Source organism: Rousettus aegyptiacus, unplaced genomic scaffold, assembly GCF_014176215.1.
Source record: "Rousettus aegyptiacus isolate mRouAeg1 unplaced genomic scaffold, mRouAeg1.p scaffold_m13_p_4, whole genome shotgun sequence".
NCBI classification, from domain to species: domain Eukaryota; kingdom Metazoa; phylum Chordata; class Mammalia; order Chiroptera; family Pteropodidae; genus Rousettus; species Rousettus aegyptiacus.
Genome location: NW_023416307.1, coordinates 149560078 through 149565925, shown reverse-complemented (window position 1 = coordinate 149565925; position 5848 = coordinate 149560078). Strand labels below are relative to the sequence as shown.

At 39.6% G+C, this 5848-nt stretch overlaps 1 pseudogene; it reads left to right on the top strand.

Moving 5' to 3' along the window:
* The first annotated feature begins 1088 nt into the window (after positions 1-1088).
* LOC118602576 lies at positions 1089-1207 on the top strand (annotated as a pseudogene).
* Positions 1208-5848: the final 4641 nt, after the last annotated feature.

The window sequence follows — 5848 nt, the reverse complement described above, 5'->3', positions numbered from 1 at the left end:
CAGATAAAAGAGTAATATTGACATGTTGGTGATAAACATGAGGCTCGCCTAGTAACTCAGAAGCACAAGTGCTTTAATTTCATTTATTCTGGCGCCTGCCTAGCCAAACACAGCTGCTTTGGTATTGAGGTTTTAAATAACCAATTGTCTTCTTACCGAACCAGAAAATACTTGAGAGACGCCAAAACATGATAGTGGTATTCATATTAAACTATCCTCAAAATAAGGTAATTTTTCTTATTCCTGGAATTATGAGTGGACTATAAATTAATCCAAAGTGTACCATTTGAGAAAGATCATTTGCAATGAGACTGAAAAATCAAAGAATTAAAGTGATTGTTCTACTCTCTCACATTTTATTTTGTTTTTAAAATATGTTTTTATTTGAAATATAAAAGAAGATAAAGATACTGCAAAGAGAGTAAAGTAATATTTGCTGACAAGTTTGTGCATGTTATGCCTTGACACCTACCATCGTCACCCACATTTTTACTGTTACGCGAAGGAGAGTTCAAAGAGAAGTAAAATCAATTTGTCTAAACGCCCTTCATTGGATCTCTTACTTGTTTTGACCAGCTCCAAGCTCGTTCTCTTTCCAACATATCCCCATCTGTGAAAGAACCTAACCGGAAGGTCAAGAACACAGTTAAATTCCTTTGAAAACTATTCCATTTCTCTATTAAGATGACTGTCCCCAAACTATTTACTTTTTACATTTTCAGTCTTCATTTCCCATGGCATACACTGAGTCTTGAATTTTCAAAGCTCCTTTTAACCTTAACCTATTCCTGAAATTTAAAAAGTCAATTTTATAGTCAATAGACTCTTTAGAAAGATGCCAACAAGGAAAAATACTGACATTTCAGGGAGCTCCTGACATGAACTTATTTCCATCTATTTTAATTGAATCTCAAGCAATGAGAGCTCTACGTCCAAAACTTTCACTGACTAATATCATATGTAAAGTGAAGGAGAAACCAGGACAGTAACAATGCCTTTCATTTGTCTGTGATGTTTATAAAGTTTTAGGTTTAGACATTGTAGCTATGAACCTCAAGATATACTGCAGTATCAAGAATTCTATTTATGTCTATGGTCATGCCACTCTGAACGAGCCCAATCTTGTCTGATCTCGGAAGCTAAGCAGGATTGGGCCTGGTTAGTACTTGGATAGGAGACCACCTAGGAAGACCAGGTGCTATAGGCATAAAAAATAAAAATAAAAATAAAAAATAAGGGATTGTAAGCTGACAAGGAAGGTCCTTGCAACCAGTGAGGTCAACCGAAGTTTGCCTCGCCTAAAAAAAATAAAATTCTATTTATGATTAAATCAAGTTAGAAATATGAGCCATTAGCCACCACACACTGGGGGATAGGGGTTAAACTCCAGAGAAGCAACGGAGAAGTCTGAATTGCCTGGATCTGCGGTCCCCATTGCTGAATTTTGAAGAATCTTTAGCAGGCAGACTCTCCGCCATGAATCCTAGCCTAGCTCTTGCCTTTGACTATATGGGCTTTGTGGGAATGTTCTCATTCTGTTTATCCAAACCCTACACATCAGCCTAAGCCCTTTCAAAATGCCTCCTCCCTCATGAAGTAAAACTCCTGGTTCCCCGAGCTCTCGATGCCCCAGGACCTTATCAAAAATCTCTTCTGTGAAACTTATGACTCTGTATTTTGCATTATGCTGTTTCTGTCCACGTCTTACCTGCCTGGCTGGACTAAGCTTCTAGGGAGCAGGGGCTTTGCTGCTTCAGCTCCATGCCCAGCACTCGCCACAGTGCCTTGATCAGAGGGATAAGCACCTGCCGAGAGCCACCTGAGTGAAGCTTCCTGCTCCCCATCGGCATTTGCTCCCTCCAGAGCTCTGGGCACTACGGTGTCATCGGGGATGCGCTCAGTTCTTTTCCTCCACTATCTGTGTCCATCGCCGCCCCGCTTCCTGGCAGCAAAGCTGACTGCAGCCGTTCTTCCTGCTTCCTGTGATTGCTCTCAATTCTGAATTTTCTGCCCTGAGCAAGTAGATTTCATCAGCTGCATTTCTACACTTCTAGCAGTTTTGGTTTCCAGAAAATGCAAACTAAGGACAGAACTGAGAAGTGCTTCGTATCCCTAACATCCCTGGCAGCAGTCTGGAAGAGGCAGCCCTCGATCGTGGTCGATTATTATTGACAGAGTGAGACGAGGAAGAGCCTCACTCCCGAGGTCCAGACTTCCTTCCCTTCACTCTCCCTCCCCTAGGTTCCCCCGGCTGAGAGTGAGGCGTCAGCCCTCCAGCCAGCAGAGGCTCAGAGGTTTTCATTTAGCTGCCTTGGCCTTCGGCATCCCATTGTTGGAGTCCACACCCTCCTCCTGCCGGAGCCCTGCCTCTGCTCCTGACCACCGGGGTAACCCTGGGAAAATTACTGAGCCTCTCTAAGACTGCAGGAAAGGGCCTCAGCTGCCAAAAGGAAGTTGTCAAGAGTGTCTGTCTCCTAGAGGAACGTGAGGCTCAGCTGACATAACCGATATATATATGCAAGTGTGTTGAAAGCTGTTGGTGCTGCGCATGTTAAGGAAGTTATTCCGTTCTCCAGTTCAAAGAGCAACAGCCCTGGAGTCATTTCCTGGATCCTCAGACCAGGGTGGTGAGGGACGGGGAGGCGGAGTTGGGTAGAGTGGAAGGGAAATATTCAAACAGATGAAGTTCCTCCCGACATGAGTGAGTCACACATTCACTCATCCACGTATAGTCCTCGATTCCCTCCCTCCTTCTGCAATTATTGTTTGCTACATGCTGGCCACTTTGCTAGGTACCAGGGGAAAATCCGACGGTAGACTCCCAAAGGATGCAATTCCTGTAATTCAGTTAAGGCTTGATGATACCCTAAGATAGAGGCAGTAGGAATGACGGGCACAGATCTAATTGTTATTTGGGGATAAGCAAGCAGACAGGGGAAATGGAGAGAAAATAAATCTCACTTTTCTCATTCTCACTGGGATACCAGGCAATCTTACATCTTCTAAAACGTAACGTATACTAACTAATGTAATCATTCCTTTATTTCTTTCATTCCTCAATTTATCGCTATTTATCAATCCACAATTAATTTATTATCAGTTCGACTGTGGTTTAACATTCAAGTTATCTCTAGTTCGGGGGCTATTACAAGCAATACTGTTGTAAGTATTCCTACACTTGTCACTTGGTGCACATAAATGTGATTTTCTCTAAAATAGGTACTAAGGAGTGCCACTGTTGAGTCACGGAGTTTGCATTTCTTCAAATCCACCTGATGATGGCAAACTGTTTTTCAAAATTATGGCATGAATTCATGCCCCCTTTAACAAAAAGTGAAAGTTTTTCACGTAGCACATTGACTCCAACACTCGCTATGGTCAAACTTTAACGTGTACCAATCTGTTGGCTGTGTGGTAAATGTCTGTATGTTCAACGGTATTTATTATAGTTTGATTTACAATATAATTAGTTTAAGATTAAGAGACTTCGTATGTTTATTGGCCATTCGCTTTGCCTCTCTTTTGAAATGTCTATTCAAGACTTTTCCCCATTTTTTGATTAAGTTTTCTAATTTGTGGAAGGTCTTTCTACATCTTTGATATTAGCCCTTTCTTAATTATGCACATCTCTCACTCTGTGTCTCAAATATTCACTGTCTTTAAAGTGACTGGTGAACAGAAGCTCTTTAATGTATTCAAATTTATTATTCATTACATTGTTGGATAATGTTTTTGTGCCTTATATTAAAAATCTTTCCTTATACAGGGTCATGAAAATATTCTGTATTCTCTTCTAACATAGTCATAATTTTCACTTTAATCCATTTGGAATTGACTTTTGTGTATGATGTCAAACTGTGTCAGATTCCTTTTTATTTTATTATGTGGACAACCAGACACTATTGAAAAGTCTTTCTTTTTCTAGTGATCTTCAGTGCCTTCTCTCTTATAAATAAAACGTTCATATAAGAATGGGTCTGCCTCCAGACTCTATTCTGTTCCACTGGAATATTATTTTATCTTTGTTTCAATGCCAAACTGTCTTGACTACTAAAGCTTTTTATTAATCATGATATCTGGTAGGGCAAGTCCTATACCTCATTCTTCTTCTTCAAGACCATCTCACCCTTGGCAATCCCATATAAACTTTAAAATCAATTTTTTCAAGTTCCACTAAATAGATCTGTTGAAATATAGAAATCAATTTGGAATGTGTACGTATCTCTAGCAAATTGCAGAGCTTGCTTATTCTAATCTATAGAGTCTTCAGTGTACATATCTGTAAAAATGTCAGTCTCATTTGTTCGTTTTCATTTCTGCCTAAGACCTAAACAATGTTGAAGCGCAGTGATAACAGGGGCATCTTTGCTTGTTCTGGCCCTCACAGGTAGAGCGTTTAAGCTTTTGCCACTGAGAATAGCATTCGCTGTAAGTTACTCCTGTAGCAAGTTCTTTGTAGTGTGAATTTACTCATTCTTAAACCACAAATCGACATTTGTTGTACATTAACCTAAACAATGTTATGATTATTCTTCTTTAATCTATTCTTGTGGCAGGGTACAGACTATATTAATGTTTCGTGTTAAATCAGCGTTATTCTCCTGGATGAACCCTACTTAATCATTGCATAGCATCCCTTTCATACATCGCTGGATTTAGTTCGCCAATAACTTATATCCACGTTCATCAGTGATACTTAGACTGGTATTTTCCTTTCTCATGCTGTTCTGAGAGGTATTAAAGATAAACTACCTCCTTAAAATGAGTTGGGAAGTAAGTCCTTCATTTTATATTATCTGAGAGATGTGCAGATTAGAATTATTTATTCCTCGATTGTTTGGTAGAGGTTACTAAAGAAGTTCTTTACACTTTTCCTTTCCTTCATGGTTATAAGACAATCTGGGTACTTGCTACATTTCTGAATAATAAGGCTCCTTAACATTTCTTGATATATCCATTTAAGAACATTGTGTCTGAACTTCCTGTTAAGGTGTTTGAGGCTTTAGCTCTTCCATTCCCAATCTCACCCCTCTTCCCCTGCTTCTGTCTTACCAAAAGAATTATTATGCTTTTTTATACTTTTATCAATAAAAATTTCTCAAACACATTATTATTTCTGCAGTGAAATGTATAAATGTGCACATTTAGTGGAGAAACTAAAGACTGCAAATAGCCTCATGTCATTTCAAGCCAGGTTCTTCCCAAATGAGTTTGTCAGATCATGTTAGGCAGCTAAATGAGCTTCCAAAAATATATTTTTTTTCAGCTTTCCAACCTTTACGAATTTTTGCCATTACAGGTGTCTCCAAATGTTAAACTTCTGGAGAGGATTTGACATAAGTCTGACTTACTTTTTGTCAGTAACTACCCAACTTATCTTTCCCACCTCAAAAATCTCATTGCTGCGGATAGAGTAAATGGTACCGTAGGTAAGTGGAGATCGAGAAAAGGCCCCAGAGTAGGTGTATTCTGCATAAAGAATTGAGTATCAAGGTGTCCCTGAATGCAAGTTTTTTTTTTTTTTAAGTTTACGGAGAGAATTGTTATTAAGCCTTATGGATTGGAGTTTTATTTCCCATCCATTTCTCGGTAGCGTATGAGGAAATGGCAGATGGACTTACCTACAAAGAAGCAGGGTTCAACCCAATTCGATTGCAACAAGTGTTTGTTGTTCACACTGAATTTTCACAGCTCTGGGTTTGATCTGCGAGGAATTTAAAAGTGAACCTCATATGATTCTTGCCCTTCCTCCTGGACCTCGGTCTAAACAGAGAGAATCACACATGTGCACACGTGCGCACACACACACAGACACACAGACACACAGACACACACACACACACACACA